The sequence below is a fragment of the Salarias fasciatus genome, chromosome 2 (assembly GCF_902148845.1).
Source record: "Salarias fasciatus chromosome 2, fSalaFa1.1, whole genome shotgun sequence".
Lineage (NCBI taxonomy): Eukaryota > Metazoa > Chordata > Actinopteri > Blenniiformes > Blenniidae > Salarias > Salarias fasciatus.
The window spans coordinates 33187227-33204731 of record NC_043746.1 but is presented as its reverse complement, the minus strand read 5'-3'; positions in this window follow the sequence as shown (position 1 = coordinate 33204731).

Below are 17505 nucleotides of genomic sequence, written 5' to 3'. Positions count from 1 at the left end.
TAAATATATGGCCCGTTCCCAGCTGCTGACAACCGGGTTAAGTGTCTTCAACGACAAACCAGAAAGCTATTGGGGATAGAAATCGTCTGTCCAGAGTGCCATTGCTGGACTAGACCTCTCGCTGGGAGAAGAACTGGATTTACTCATTAACTGGCTTGGGAAACAATCTTCTGAGCATGCACGCCGGTTAAAGACTGTTAATATAAAAGATCCATCGAGAGGCCTAAAGATGGTATGGGAAAGGCTTGAGGTAACCTATGGCTCACCTGAGGCCATCAAACAAAGTCTCTTCACTAGATTAGAGAATTTTCCGAAGGTGTCATACAAAGACCCTCATAAGCTCACAGAGCTGGCGGACTTGTTAATGGAGGTGGAGGCTGCAAAACTGGATGGTAACCTACCTGGACTTTCCTACCTAGACACTTCCAGAGGTGTCTGCCCCATCACAGAGAAACTCCCATTTGGCATGCAGGAGAAATGGGCATCGGTGGGGTCAAAATATAAGTTTGAACACAAGGTTGCATTTCCATCCTTTTGTGTCTTTGTGGACTTTGTCTGCATGGAGGCTAGAATAAGAACGGAGCCCAGCTTCAACACCACGTTCTCCCAATCAGCGCCCGCAAAAAGAGAGAAGCAAGGAAAAGCTGTTTGGACACCTGTAGCAGTCCACAAGACCCAAATTGGATCTGCTCAGAATAAAGGAAAAGGAGATCCGGAACAATATGTCTGCCTCACTAAACATTGCCCTATCCACGACAAGCCACATCCTCTAAAGAAGTGCAGGGCATTTAGAGAAAAAAGTTACGAAGACCGCAAACAGTTTTTGAAGGAGCGTTCTATATGTTTCCGGTGCTGCTCCTCCACAAGTCACCTTGCCAAGGACTGCCAAGCGGAAATACAGTGCAAAGAATGTGAAAGCACCCACCATGTTTCAGCACTCCACCCAGGTCCACCTCCTTCGAAGACAAGGTCAGATCCTCCCATCTCAGAGCATGGCGGGGAGTCTGACGAACCTGATGATGACAAGGTTACGTCCAAGTGCACCAAAGTATGTGGAGATGGAGTGAGCAAATGAGCATGCTCAAAAATATGCCTTGTTAATGTGTTCCCCAATGGACATCGTGAAGAATTGAAACGGATGTATGCCATACTAGACGATCAAAGCAATAGGTCCTTGGCTCGGTCCAAATTCTTCAAGCTCTTCAACATCACAGGAGATTCTCAACCTTACACTCTGAAGACGTGTGCGGGACTGAAGCAGACGGCTGGCAGAAGAGCCTGCGGGTTCATAATCGAGTCAGTGGATGAGAAGATCAGTCTTCCACTTCCAACACTTCTGGAATGCAGCTCTTCACCACAGTCACCTGAAACGCATTGCTGGACAGATCCCACCCCTCGATCCAGAGGCCGGCATTCTTCTCCTGTTGGGGAGAGATATACTGCAAGTGCATAAGGTACGGGAGCAGATTAATGGTCCACACGATGCCCCCTTTGCTCAAAGGCTTGACTTAGGGTGGGTCATCGTTGGTGATGTGTGTCTCGGGGGTGCACACAGGCCATCTCAAGTCAATGCCTTCAAGACCTTCATTCTTGAAAATGGACGTCCAACTTATTTAGACCCGTGCACCAGCAAGGTTCAAGTAAAAGAGAACTTCACCTGTCCTCCCGCCAGCAAGAACCTCATCACGCATCGCTTGTTGACAGATGCTGGAGAGAGTTTGGGTCATTCAGTCTTCCGTCAGTCAGCAAATGACCACCAACTTGCACCATCAATGGAGGATTTGAGATTCCTTCAATTAATGGGAGAGGAGTGCTATCGGGGCCCGGCCGGGCTCAGCCCAAAGGGGCGACGTGGGCCGACCCTCTGGTGGACCCACCACCCGCCGAGGGAATCGTAGGGGCCGGGTGCAATGTGGATTGGGTGGCAGCCGACGGCAGGGTGCCCGGCGACCCGATCCTCAGACACAGAGACTAGCTCTCGGGACATGGAATGTCACCTCATTGGGGGGGAAGGAGCCTGAGCTTGTAAGGGAGGTTGAGAGATACCGGCTAGATATAGTCGGGCTCACCTCCACACACAGCCTGGGCTCTGGAACCCAACCTCTTGAGAAGGGCTGGACTCTCCACTTCTCTGGCGTTGCCCGCGGTGAGAGGCGGCGGGCTGGTGTGGGTTTGCTTATAGCCCCGCAGCTCAGCCGCCATGTGTTGGAGTTCACCCCAGTGAACGAGAGGGTCGCATCCCTGCGCCTTCGGGTCGGGGACAGGTGCCTCACTGTTGTTTCGGCTTATGGGCCGAACAGCAGTGCAGAGTACCCGGCCTTCTTGGAGTCCCTGGGAGGGGTGCTGGACTGTGCTCTGACTGGGGACTCCATTGTTCTGCTGGGGGACTTCAACGCCCACGTGGGCAGCGACAGTGAGACCTGGAAGGGGGTGATTGGATCGCATGGCCTCTCTGATCTGAACCCGAGTGGTGTTCTGTTATTGGACTTCTGTGCTAGTCACAGTTTGTCCATAACAAACACCATGTTCGAGCACAGGGGTGTCCATAAGTGCACTTGGCACCAGGACACCCTAGGTCGGAGGTCGATGATCGACTTTGTTGTCGTGTCATCTGACCTTCGGCCTCGTGTGTTGGACACTCGGGTGAAGAGAGGAGCAGAGCTGTCGACCGATCACCACCTGGTGGTGAGTTGGATTCGCTGGCGGAGGAGAAAACCGGACAGACTTGGCAGACCCAAACGTATTGTGAGGGTCTGTTGGGAACGTCTGGTGGAACCCTCTGTCAGCATGGTTTTTAACTCCCACCTCCGGGAGAGCTTCTCTCATGTCCCGAGGGAAGTTGGAGACATTGAGTCCGAGTGGACCATGTTCTCCACCTCCATTGACGAAGCAGCTGCCCGGAGCTGTGGTCGTAAGGTCTCTGGTGCCTGTCGTGGCGGCAACCCCCGAACCCGGTGGTGGACACCGGAAGTAAGGGCTGCCGTCAAGCTGAAGAAGGAGTCCTACCGAGCCATGTTGGCTCACGGGACTCCAGAAGCAGCTGACAGGTACCGGCAGGCCAAGCGAACCGCAGCCCGAGTGGTTGTGGAGGCAAAAACTCGGATCTGGGAGGAGTTCGTAGGAGTTCGTCCCCCTGTTAAGGGCCGTCCGTTCTCTGTATGACCGGAGCAGGAGTGTGGTCCGCATTGCCGGCAGTAAGTCGGACCTGTTCCCGGTGCATGTTGGACTCCGGCAGGGCTGCCCTTTGTCACCGGTTCTGTTCATCATTTTTATGGACAGAATTTCTAGGTGCAGCCAGGGGCCAGACGGGGTCCGGTTCGGAGACCACAGGATTTCATCTCTGCTTTTTGCAGATGATGTTGTCCTGTTGGCTTCATCGAACCAGGACCTACAGCATGCACTGGGGCGGTTCGCAGCCGAGTGTGAAGCGACAAGAATGAGGATCAGCACCTCCAAATCCGAGGCCATGGTCCTCAACCGGAACAAGGTGGCTTGCCCTCTCCAGGTAGGTGGAGAGACCCTAGCCCAGGTGGAGGAGTTTAAGTATCTTGGGGTCTTGTTCACGAGTGAGGGACGGATGGAGCGTGAGATTGACAGGCGGATCGGTGCAGCGTCTGCAGTGATGCGGTCGTTGTATCGGTCCGTTGTGGTGAAGAGGGAGCTGAGCCGAAAGGCGAAGCTCTCGATTTACCGGTCAATCTACGTTCCCACCCTCACCTATGGTCATGAGCTTTGGGTCATGACCGAAAGGACAAGATCCCGGATACGGCCGAAATGAGCTTCCTCCGTAGGGTGGCTGGGCGCTCCCTTAGAGATAGGGTGAGGAGCTCAGTCACCAGGGAGGAGCTCGGAGTAGAGCCGCTTCTCCTCCACATCGATAGGGGCCAGCTGAGGTGGCTCGGGAATCTGTTCAGGATGCCTCCTGGACGCCTCCCTGGGGAGGTTTTCCGGGCATGTCCCACCGGGAGGAGACCCCAGGGAAGAACCAGGACACGCTGGAGAGACTATGTCTCTCGGCTGGCCTGGGAACGCCTTGGGATCCTCCCGGAAGAGCTGGAGGAAGTGTCTGGAGACAGGGAAGTCTGGGCATCTCTGCTGAGACTGCTGCCCCCGCGACCCGGCCCCGGATAAGCGGTTGAAGATGGATGGATGGATGGATGGATGGACTGCCATCAGGACACCAGTAAGAACTGGGTTGCACCTCTGCCTTTCCGGTCCCCTAGACCACAGCTACCCAACAACAGAGGCTATGCATACCGCCGCCTTTCTTCCCTCCATCAGACTCTAGAGAAGCGGCCAAAAATGAAGGCACAGTACCTGGAGTTTATGGGAAAACTGCTGGTCAACCAACACGCTGAGGTAGCTCCACCAATCCCTGAAGGCCAAGAATGCTGGTACCTCCCGTCATTTGGAGTCTATCATCCTAAAAAGCCCGAACAAATCCGTGCGGTCTTTGATTCCAGTGCTCCCTTTGAGGGAATCTCTCTCAACGATGTTCTACTCACAGGGCCCGATCTCAACAACAGCTTGTTGGGTGTGTTGCTCAGATTTAGAAAGGAACTTGTGGCTGTCACCGCTGATATCCAGCACATGTTTCACTGCTTCGTAGTAAGAGAAGACCACAGAGATTATCTACGCTTCTTGTGGTACCGTAACAATAATCCAAGCAATGAAATCATAGACTACAGAATGCGTGTGCATGTTTTTGGTAACAGCCCATCCCCTGCAGTTGCAATCTACGGCCTCAGAAGAGCAGCCAAGCAAGGAGAAGCAGAGTTCGGCAGCAACGCCAGACAGTATGTAGAGCGAGATTTCTACGTTGATGATGGGCTGAAGTCCTTCTCCACAGAAGCAGAAGCCATCAGTGTCATTGGGCGCACTCAGAAAATGCTTGCTGCGTCAAACCTTCGGCTGCACAAAATAGCTTCCAACAGACCTGCAGTTATCGAGGCATTCCCTCCTGAGGATCGCACCAAAGAAATTAAAGACTTAGACCTCTCTAGAGATGATCTCCCTCTGCAGCGAAGTCTTGGAGTGTCTTGGAACATTGCCACAGACACATTCACCTTTCAGACCCCAGATGATGAGAAGCCATACACCCGAAGAGGAGTTCTGTCTACACTCAACAGCCTATATGATCCTCTCGGCTTCCTGGCCCCAGTCACCATACGAGGCAGACTGCTACTCAGAGAGCTCTCTAAGCGAGCCGAGAACTGGGATTCACCACTACTGGGTGACATGAAACAGGAATGGACAACATGGAAAAGCTCCCTTCAAGACCTCCAGAAGCTCCAAATACCACGACCTTACTCATCATTCTCACCCTCCGACGCTCAAGACAAAGAACTCTGTGTCTTCTCTGATGCCTCTGTGCAAGCAATTTCAGCGGTGGCTTATTTAAAGCGCACCGCTAAAGATGGGAGATGTGAAGTCAGCTTTGTCTTTGGGAAAGCTCGATTAGCACCACTGCCAGAGATCACGGTTCCTAGATTGGAGCTATGTGCAGCAGTTCTAGCAGTCCAGGTTGCAGAGCTGGTAGTGGAGGAAATGGACTTGAAGTTTGACCGTATCAGTTACTACACTGACAGCAAGGTGGTGTTGGGGTATATTCACAACCAAGAAAGGCGGTTTTATGTCTATGTGAATAACCGGGTGCAGCGTATCAGACAGTCCTCATCCCCTGACCAGTGGCAATATGTTCCCACTGAGCACAATGCAGCTGACCATGGCTCCAGATCAGTTTCCGCAGCCTCACTTGGCACCACAAATTGGTTGTCTGGACCAGCATTCCTTCAGAACCCATCCCAACACCTCTTCAAACATGAAGAAACCTTCAACCTCATCAACCCTCTCACCGACGCTGAGATACGTCCATTGATCACAGCAAGCACCACCGAAGTTTCGAAGCAACCAATGAGCACTGAAAGGTTTGAACGTTTCTCTACTTGGAGCAAACTCATAACTGCAGTTGCACACCTAATCCATGTCGCTCACTCCTTCACTCAACCTACACCAGACAATACTTGCCATGGATGGCATATCTGTAGTACAGGCCCCACCGAAGAAGAGCAGGAGAAAGCCAAAATCCTTGTGATCAAAAGTGTACAACATGAGTGCTTTTTGAAAGAACTGTGCTGCATTACAAAAGGCCAAAATCTCCCTTCCCAAAGCAATCTAAGGAAGCTACGCCCCATCGTTGATAGTAGTGGGTTGCTGAGAGTGGGAGGCCGTATTACGCAGTCCAACCTTGGGAGAGATGAAACCAACCCAATCCTCGTTCCTGGTCGGCATCATGTGGCTACTCTCCTTGTACGTCATCACCACGAAGCCGTGAAGCACCAAGGCAGGCATTTCACAGAGGGTGCCATCCGTGCTGCAGGGTTCTGGATTATTGGCGCTAAAAGGTGTATTGCAAGCCTCCTCTTCAAATGAGTCACATGCAGAAAGCTTCGTGGTAAGACAGAACACCAGCAAATGGCAGATCTGCCAGGAGAGCGGCTTCAAACAGCACCACCCTTTACCTATGTGGGCGTTGACATCTTCGGGCCATGGGAGGTGGTCTCACGCCGTACCAGAGGAGGTCACGCCAGTAGTAAACGATGGGCTGCACTGTTCTGTTGCATGTGCACAAGAGCAGTACACATAGAGGTTGTCGAGAGCATGAGTGCTGGTAGCTTTATAAATGCTCTGAGAAGATTCTTTGCTATCCGAGGCCCAGCAAAGCAGATCTACTCCGATTGCGGAACTAATTTCATTGGTGCTTGCAATGAGCTGAGCATGGATATCTCGAATTCAACTTCGGTGACTGTTGAGAAGTACCTTAAAGAACAGCAGTGCAGATGGGTTTTCAATCCGCCCCATTCATCCCATATGGGCGGAGCGTGGGAGCGAATGATTGGGATTGCCCGTCGCATCCTAGACTGTATGCTCCTCCAAAATGGATCATCTCGTCTCACTCACGAGGTGCTGACAACGTTCATGGCTGAGGTCTCAGCTGTGATTAATTCAAGACCCCTGATTCCTGTGTCGTCAGACCCAGAAGCACCACTTATTCTGACCCCAGCTGTGCTCTTAACCCAGAAAACCAGCATCCCTCCCTCTCCTCCTGGAGATTTTGGGAAAGCGGAACTTCTCAAAGGACAATGGAAACATGTCCAAAGCCTGGCAGAGACATTTTGGAACCGGTGGCGTCGGGAATATCTGAGCTCTCTCCAAGTGTCGATCCAAATGGCAAGACAACAGGCCAAATCTCAAAGAAGGAGACATTGTCCTGATGAAAGACAATCGGGCCAAAAGGAATGAGTGGCCAATGGCTATCATTGTGAAAGCCATTCCAAGTCAAGACGGAAAGGTCAGAAAAGTGGAAATTAGAGTCTTCAGAGATGGAGCTCATACAGTATTCTGTCGACCTGTTACTGAAGTGGTTCTTCTTCTGTCTTCTGAGAACTCTAAGTGAAGAATGACATTTATGTGGAGTCATGAAAGACCCCAGACGGGGAGTGTTATGGACCCCATATGGACCGCTGTTTATAATTTCATTGTGTTCTCTGTATATTGTTTGGCGCCCCCTGCTGGCAGTTGGGCGGTGGGGTCGCTTCTTTGGTCCCAGCATTACGTCACTCCAGTACGTCGTTGAGAGCGGAAGTGACGGTAACTAGGAGACCAATTTGACAGCTATGCTGGGGAGGAAGCGTTTTTGTGTTTTTCCTTTCTCTGTCGACCTTCATGGTTTGTTAAGACGCAATGTCTGGAAGTATATATGTTCGGAAGGTTTATATTAATATTGAGAATACATTATTTGTGAAGTTTAACTGATAGTTATTAAATTGTTTAGTTATTAAGTTGTTCACTAAGTCAGATGTTGTGAAGACTGTCTGTGGCTGTGTATTTTTATGCATATCTGTACTTCATAATTACTCACCTGTCATGATTAACTGTAAATGAGAAAAAACTTATTATTTACTGTATTTACAAAGTATGTACTCGCCTGATGTATTGTATATGTGCCTTTATTTGTTACAGTTTCACACTGAGGTTCAGTAAATCATCAATACAAGCCCTGGCTTCCCTGGTGTTATTGAGCCCTGTGTTTAACTGACTGGGTAACCTATCAGGTGGTGAGCCAGGTGGTGAGCCAGGACAATGTGTTGGGTTTGTTTGCATTTCCTGTTTGCTTTAGGATGTATTTCAAAATAAAAAACAGAAACTATATTGATGGAATTTACTCAACGGAAATGTAATGTGCTTCTCTCATCTGCACATAAACACATTAACACAAAGTGAGCTGTTAGAGCATGAGGTGAGGCGGAGCAGGTGTTTTGGATTAGCTGGTTTCCCTGTTAACTGGTGACAGATTTCCTTTCGTGGACTTGGTCGCTGCGTTTAACAGCAGATGTTAAAAACTCAGGAGCGATTCTTGAGAACGACGTTGAACAGCATTCACAACAAAGTTTTAAAGAGAAAAAAACCTTTTGTCAGTCGTATTGTATGACCTGTTGTTGCCGGTTATCACTCGCAGCCTTAAGGAAGTCGGTCACCAGTTAACACGGAATCAAGTTAATCCGAAACACGGGGCAGCGGGTTATCTCCGGGGAGGGACAGGCAGGCGGCCGGACACGGGCAGAGGCTCCGTGGGGCTGACCGGCTCCTCCGTGGGGCTGACCGGCCCCTCCGTGGGGCTGCTGGCGGGGCTGGGGTCGCTCGGGGTCGGGCTGGTCCACTGTGTCGGTGGACCACCATCCATAACGTTAGAGGTGGAGTTCCGGTCACTGGGCGCGGTGGTCCTTATCCCGTCGCTGGTTGTAGTTTCTATTGAAGCCACATCAGCCAAAAGCAGAGAGAAAGTTAAAGAAACACACACGACAACACAGGCCGCCATCTTTGTTTCATCGTTGCCATGGAAGTTCTTCTTCTTCCGTTGAAACCCTATGTACCTCCCTCGGCGTGATGAAACGACGACAGCACAACTGTTCCTTCTCCTGCTCAGGGTTTATTGATCTCAACACCCAACCCCAAACGTGAGAACTGAAACATACAAACACACATATGAATAAACAGAAACTTATGCAGTTAGCAAATATACACATTGCACAAAACAAATAACCTTAACCCTTCAACATAAGACACTATAATCCTTGTGCACAGTAAAATGTTTCCTGAAAGGCATTGTTATTTATATAGTAAATTGTTTGTCTTTCTCTATTAAAACTTCAACCTTTTCATTTACAGCATGTGGTCTTAAATCCTTTAACTGCAATCACAAAACCCTCACACAACCCATATTTACAACATCAGACATGCACATGAAACCTACATTGCAACACAAACATTCACCCAAGCCTGCACATGAGAAACATGAGACACACCAGCACCCAGCTGCCAAGCATATTATACTGCCATCGCTATAATGATCAACACAAACACCACGTGAAACGGAAATTTACACACCTCATTGGCTGCATCTCCCTACAAGAGAGGTAAGCTGTGTGTTTCAGCTGTTTTTACAGACTTCTGGAGCTTATTTCTCCCTTCGCGTTTGTCCGTGCATCACTTAATGCGGTCCTACTTGAAACCTTGGCGGACGGTTAGTTCCGCTGTAAATACACTCTCTGCCAGTAGAGGGAGGAACCGAAATTTAATCAAATAGAAACGTCATCAGTGATGAAAAGCAAATGCAATGCAGTTACACTCCCACCGAAATTCATGATTTCTAACAAAAAATGATTCACAGTAACAACTATTTACGAAATAACCAAACAATATTAGTGTCCTCCTTGGTCATCTCAAGGGTAATGACCTCCGGCTGCACCTGCAGGTAGATAGAGAAAAAAGAGAGAAAAAAGAGAGAAGAAAGAGATAGAGAGAGATAGAAAGACTGCAGTCCTTAGTCTGCTTCCAGCAGTGTCACAGTCTTATGGATGGGTCTCTCCAGGTGGACAGGTTTGGTGATCCTCTTTCCATTCTAATCAAGAGTAGAGTCACTGATGAGTAACTTCAGGCTTCTCACTCTTCCATCTTTTCCTGGGTACACCTCGATGACCTTTGACAATTTCCACTCGTTACGTGGTGTGATGTCATCTTGCAGAAGAACGATGTCATTCACTTTTGCGTCTCTCCGACCTTTGACCCACTTCTGTCTGCGTTGTAGATTCAGAAGATATTCCTTCTTCCACCACATCCAGAAGTTGTTGGCTAAGAGTTGAACACGACGCCATCTTTTGCGGAGGTAGAGGTCCTCATCGACGAACCTCCCAGGAGGTGGAGCAAGGATCGTAGACTTCATGGTCAGAATGTGGTTAGGGGTCAAGGGCTCTGGACTTGATGAGTCATTCAGGCAATCTGTGGTCAGAGGTCTGCTGTTGACAACCGCCATGACTTCATACAGAAACGTTCGTAGAGAGGAGCAGTCCAGCTGTGTGGATGACTGTTCTAGGATTGATGTCAAGACACTTCTGATGGTGCGGATTTGTCTTTCCCAGACTCCTCCCATATGACTAGAGGCTGGGGTGTTCATGACGAACTCACATCCAAGTTCTTTGAGCTGGTCTTGATCCATCTCTTTCAGTGCTGCAGCGAACTCGCGCCTCGCTCCGACGAAGTTTCTTCCTTGATCTGATCTGAGCTGGCGCACCTTTCCTCGAATGGCGATGAATGAACGCAGAGCGTTAATGAAAGCATCCGTGGTCATGTCATCGAGCATCTCAATATGCACTGCTCGAGAACACATGCAGGTAAGCAACAACCTATAACGCTTCAGTTCTTTCCTCCCTTCTTTAACATAGAAGGGCCCGAAACAGTCCATCCCACAATAAGTAAATGGAGGAGTTGTTTCCATCCGCTCTTCTGGGAGGTCTGCCATTTTTTGTTGCTCTGTGCATCTTCTGAACTTCCTGCACTTTAAGCACTTGTAGATATGAGATGATACTGCCTTCCTGCAGTCGAGGATCCAGATGCCATTGGATCGAAGTGCATTCATGGTCATTCCTCGTCCCTGATGGAATACTTTCTCATGATAGTGCTTGATGAGTAATGCTGATACTAGGGCTGTCGCGGTAAACCGGAATTGACGATAATCGTGGTATTAAAAAAATGAAATTTCAATATCGTCTTCAAAATGCGCACATGATAATATCGTATAGAGGATCCAGTGCCGCTTGAAACGTGTTGAAGTGTATTTTCAAAATCCGCTCCTGTTCTTCCGCCCTGCTTCGTCTCCCTCCTGCAGCACCCCCCCCCCCCCCCCCCCCCCCCCAACCCCACCCCCCCTGACTGATGTCAGCCGTTCCTCGGGGCCCCTTCAGCTCGGGGCCCAAGCCAGTAGCAGCGCCTCTGGCTGGAGAGAAGCAGCTGCTGCTCATTCCGCCTCGGATTTAAACAAACAAACAAAGATTCTAGTGCAGAGTGGTGGTGGTACAGGATTTCACCCCAACAGGGCCCGTGGGTTTTCATAACCCACCAACCCTACGTAGATTACGCCTCTGCTGTGGATCCTCTGTTAATCAGTTCATCAGATTTTAATTATTTGAGTGTAACTACACTTTTGTATGCAGTTGTACAGTTACTGTTCTCATATTGTTTCAACACCTCATTTGACAGGTATTCTGAATGTAATTCATCTGGGAAAAGAGATAAAACAAAATAAAATTAAAGATGAATCTGAAAGTTTGTACTATTATTAGTTAAATTTTTGCTGATATCGTAATAATATCGTTATCGTGATATTTTTTGCCCATGATAATCGTGAAGAGAAAATTTGATATCGTGACAGCCCTAGCTGATACATGACTGTTTCTTGGAAGAACAACAGGATGCTTCACATGTGGATGAAGAGCAGCATGTGTTAAGCGGCCTCCCACTCTGAGGATTCCGTGCTCATCGAGGAATGGACTTAATCGGTGCAACTTGGTGGTTTTGTCTTTGACTTGCATCTCCTTGTGTCTCTGCAGGCACTGTATCTCCTTTGAGAAAGCTGCTTCTTGAACCATCTTGACTATGGTCAGCTATGCTTCTCTTCTTTCCTCCAGACTGGTGCCATCACAGGACCTAGGCTGGAGACCCTTGGTTTCTTTCACATGGCGTTTCAGTCTCGCAATAGCTTTCACCATTCTGAACCAGTTTGAGAACTTGCTCAGGCGGTGAAGTAGCGACTTTGTCTCTTTTGCTTGGATGTCATGCACCTGAACCTCTTTGATCTCTGGGTCACTATGCGAGATTTCTCCCACCGTAACTTCTCCATCTGGTAAATCTATCTTCCACAGAAACGCTGGGTCTGTAAACCATCTTGAGGACGCAAGTTGCTCTGCTGTGAGACCTCGAGAGGCGTGGTCTGCTGGATTTTCTTCAGAAGTAACATACTTCCATTGTGTGGATTCTGTGCTTTGCTTGATACGTTCCACGCGGTTTGCTACAAACACGTGAAATCTTCTTGCCTCGTTGTTGATGTACCTGAGCACAACCATTGAATCAGTCCAGAACAATTCTTGTAGGCAATCTACTTCGAGCTCTTTCTTGGGCATGTCACTGATCCGGACGGCAAGAACTGCTGCTGACAGCTCCAGTCTTGGTATGGTGGTAACCTTAGTAGGCGCAACTCTTGACTTCCCCAGGACCAATGCACAATGGACTTCACCTGTTTCACTGACTGCTCTGAGGTATGAGCACACACCATAGCCTGACACACTGGCATCTGAGAAATGATGAAGCTCGTACTGCTGGACTTTGAAGTTTGCTGGAAGATAGCATCTTCGGATCTTAACATCAGCCAAATTTCGCAGGTCATGAAGCCAACTTTGCCATTGGGGTCGTAGGTCACCAGGTAAGGGGTCATCCCAACTGAGTTTGTCGCGACACATCTGCTGAAGAATTTGCTTGCTCACTAGGATGAAGGGTGCCACAAATCCAAGTGGGTCATATACTGAAGCGACCGTGGATAAGACTCCCCTCCGGGTAAGTGGATTCTCTTTGACAACCACTCTGAACTGGAACTCATCAGAAGCTACACACCACTGCACACCAAGTGCTCTTTCATGTTCAGTTCACCCAGTGCCATGTCTTTGTCCTTAGCAGCTTCAGCACATTCCTCCTTGGGAATGGTGGCCAAGACTTCCTTGTTGTTGGAGATAAATTTATGCAAACGAAGTTTGCCTGTGTTGCAAAGTTCTCTGGCTTCTTTCACCAGCTGTATTGCATCATCTTTGGATTGTACACTTAACAAGCCGTCATCAACATAGCAGTTCCGCTGGATGAACTTGACAGTGTCATCACTGAAGCGTCCTTGTCCTTCTGCGGCAATGTGCTTGAGTCCATAATTCGCACAGCCAGGTGACGAAGCTGCGCCGAACAGATGAACCTTCACTTTATAGGTGGAAGGTTGGGCTTCGAGGTTTCCATTCTCCCACCAAAGGAATCGAAGATAATGTTGGTCTTCTGCCTTCACGTGAAACTGGTGGAACATACGTTCGATGTCACACATCATCGCCACTGGGCCCTTTCTGAAACGACAGAGAACTCCCACCAAAGTATTTGTCAGCTCCGGACCAGTCAGGAGATGATCATTCAACGAAGTTCCCTGGAACTTGGCGGAGCAATCAAAGACGACGCGTATCTTGCCTGGCTTTTTTGGATGATACACGCCATGACGTGGGATGTACCAGGCAGGAACATTGTTGATCTCTTCTACTTGGACCTTTTCAGCATCTCCACGGGCTATGGTCTCGTTCATGAAAGTCTTGTAGTCTTTGTAGTATTGTTCATTTCTTCTCAGCTTTCTTTCTCGGCATTTGAGACGTTGGATGGCACACACCTTGTTATCAGTAGGGCTGCACAATTAATCGAATTTTGATCATGATCACGATTTTGGCTGCTGCGATTAAATTTAGATGATCGTTGCGATTTTTTAATTGAAAAAACAGGCTCTGTTGCGTGTCAAATCAAGCACTTTTTAAATCCAACAATCAGCCAACCACCAGGGGGCGACCGAGGTTAGGGCCTCATCATTACGCCTCCTAAACAGCAAGCGAGTGAACCCCGCAGACAGTACAATGTGGAGAGCAGCAGGCAGTGACAGTGCTGAGGCATCTGGAGGCGAGGAGCTGCTAGCGCCTCCAAAAGGAGCATCATCTACTGCAGCGGTCGGCAACTGGCGGCCCGATGCCACTTTTGGCCCGCGAACAACAATATCTGGCCCGCCAGATGATTTTGAGAATCTGAGGCACCTGCTTCACGGAGGCAGTAACACCGTCCATTCACCTGTCAGTATGCACCTCCTCCTAACCCGCCTTCATTACCTGTGGAACACCTGAAACCCTCTGCGTCAGTGAACAACCTGAGCCATGTAGCTCCTGCTGCCTTCAGGGACACTCCGTAAAAGTAGCTGCTGATGGACGCCACTGCGGTGTCTCAGTCAGCTGTTAGCTTAGCTGTTAGCCACCGATGAACTAGCTGGCTTTGAATGATTCCTTCATGCTCAAACATCAGTCGATGGAACGCATCTCAACTTCTGTACCGGTGGAAAGAAGATGTAAACGCTGAGCGTCTGGGACGGAACGGGAAAAGTTGTTATTGATGGACAGTTCAGTGTCTGAGCGGCGTAGCGGCGGCTTAGAGAGAACGAGGGAATCATTGTTCTGGTAGGTTTCATTTCTGGGTTTAGCGTGGCTGTTTACTGTTCTCTTGTTGTTTTATCTTCATCTTGTTGTTCAGTGATCATCGTGTTGCTCTCAGGGATTAGAATGCAGCAAGTGACGGTCGCTCAGCTGTGAGGCGTTCAGGTTCCAAAGTCATAATCCGGCTCTTTTCAGAACAGGTCTGGTCAAACATTTGTAAAAACTCACAGTCGGCGCGTCTATATGTTCGTTTCTAAGGGAAAGCGATCGTTCACAACATTGACATGGTTCTAAATAGTTGTTTAGATTCTAATTAAAACATCTTCAATTATGTGCGCATGCACACCAGACTTCACTAAAGTGCTGAAGACACACATCTTCAATTCGACACTTGTTTGTTGAAAAAAAAAGTGCAATAAAAAGGTATGTTTTACATAACATAATGAATAATCGTGATGAATAATCGTGATTATCATTTTGGCCATAATCGTGCAGCCCTAGTTATCAGGTAAGTTGGGTCTGTCTTTCTTGAATGGTAACGGCATCTCCAAATGACCATTACTCTTAAATCTAATGCCCTCTTCCAGTATTGACAGGAATCGGAAATCTTCCTGAGAGACTTGACTAGCGTCTGAGGCTCTTTCAACAAAGTCAGACTCCAGCACTTTGATGATGTCTGCTGATACGACCACCTCCTTGATCTGTGTTCTGCAGACGTAGTGCACTTCAGTTGTGAGGTTAGAGTTGGAATGAAGATCTGGCATGACTTGCTTCACTATAACTTGATGGCTTACTCCAATTGTGTCGCCATGGTTTAGACATGGGTTACCATAGCCAACCACACTCCATCCCAGATCTGTTCGCTGTGCAAATGGCTGATTTCCCTCACCAGGCATCACTTGTCTTGGTACGAGGGCTTGAGGGCAATTGTAGCCAATCAGCAAGCCAACATCACAGCTCTGCTGAGGGGCAATCTCATCAGCGATCCGTTCAAGATGAGCCCACGCCATTGCAGTCTCTGGTGTGGGAATATGGTCTCTGTTCGCAGGAATAAATTCTCTGGAATAGGTCACTGGTAGAGGGATTATTTTGTCAGAGTAGAATCCTCTCACCTGAAGACCAGTTAGCCTTTGGCAGGACACAACTGCGTTCTGTGAAGCCAGCGTGGACAGTTTCAGCTGAACTGCTTCACTTTTTACGTTGAGCACCTTTGCTGTCTCCTCGAGGATGAACGTTGTGTCACTTTGCGTATCGAGGAGTGCATATACGAGAACTTCACGATTTGGCTCAGTAGTAGCAGACACCCACACTGGAATTATTGTGGATGTATGAGTGCTTCGGCCATTCTGGGTGACTCCATTAGATGTTGCTTCATATAATGTGCTTGACCTTTGGTCTTGCGGCTGATCTGACCTTCTTCCCTTTGACTGCTCACGGTCCCTTGCTTCAGGTCTTGCTTGCATCTTTTCATCTCTGGTGCGGTTATCATGGAGGCAAGTTGGATGTCTTTTCTCACACGTTTTGCAGATACTTCTGTCTTCACAGTACTTGGAGCGGTGACCAGACTTCAGACAGCCGAAACACAGCTTTCCTTCTTGGACGAACTTGAGTCTTTCTGTGATAGTCTTCTTCGCGAACTTACGGCACTCTTGTAGGTCGTGGCCTGCCTTCTCACAGAAAAAACAACTTGTAGTGTCCGACTTCTCATCTGTGCTGGTCGCTAAGACCTTTGCTCCAAGATTTCTGACTTTTGAAACCTTGCTCTTCTCTTGTTCACTTAATTTCAGAGCGTGAAGTGATGTAATTGGATTGCAGGCAATTTTGGCTTCACGTGTGAGGAATTTAACGAACTCGCTGAAGCTTGGGAATGTGTGACTTTCTTCTTCTACTTCCATGACTTTACGGTCCAACTTGAAGTCAACCAGTCTGGGAGCTTTGTAAGGATTTTTTGGTTCTCATTGCAGTCATTAAGCACTTCAAGACCTCTGATTTCAGACATTGCGGATTCACAGCTGCGAAGAAAGTCTGCAAGTTCTTGAAGTTCCAGGCTGCCTTTGGCACTGATCTTGGGCCACGCATCAATCTTGTCTCTGAAGGCTTTAGCGATGAGGAACGGATTGCCGTATCGCTTTTCAAAGATTTTCCATGCTGCATGGTAGGCTGACTCAGTACCGAGGAGGAAGTAGCTTTCTATGGCCTTCTTGGCAGATCCACCCACATACTTCCGAAGGTAGTATATCCTTTCTTCAGCTGGGATGTTCTTTCTGTCAATGAGAATCTGAAAGGAAACCTTCCAGTCATTAAACCTGAGTGGGTCACCACTGAACGTTGTAGGTTCAGGTACAGGAATGCGGCTGCTGCTGATTGACTCTGCAAACACTTTAACAAGATCTGCCGTATTAGCCTCTTGTCTTGTTTGTTTTCTAGATTGTGGTGGCGAATGGCGTTGCGATAGGCTAACGTCATGCTTCACGTCATGCTTTCTTTCACTTTTCACCTTCACAGAGACATTTTGGTGAAGCAGCTCATCTATCTCATCATCTGAGCATCCATTTTGTTTAGATGTGCGGCTTGAATGTTCACTCTCTTCATAGACTCGCTATCGTGCCTTGGCTGCCTTCAATTTCTTAATTGTCTCTAGTCGTTCTAGCTCTCTGCGTTTGGCTTCAAACGCTCTTTGTTTCTCTGCATTTTCAGCCTCTTGTTTGGCCTTTAACTCAGCAGCTTCCACTTCTAGCTTATGCAGTTCTTCAATGTGACGTTCTTGCTCAAGTTGCACTTCCAAGGTGGCCTCATTGGCAGCAACTTCAGCAGCTGCGCTCCTTTTGCTGGCAGAAGTGAGACGGGAAGAAGTGGAAGATGTGGAAGACTTGGAGCTGTGAGAGCTGTGACCGCTGTGAGC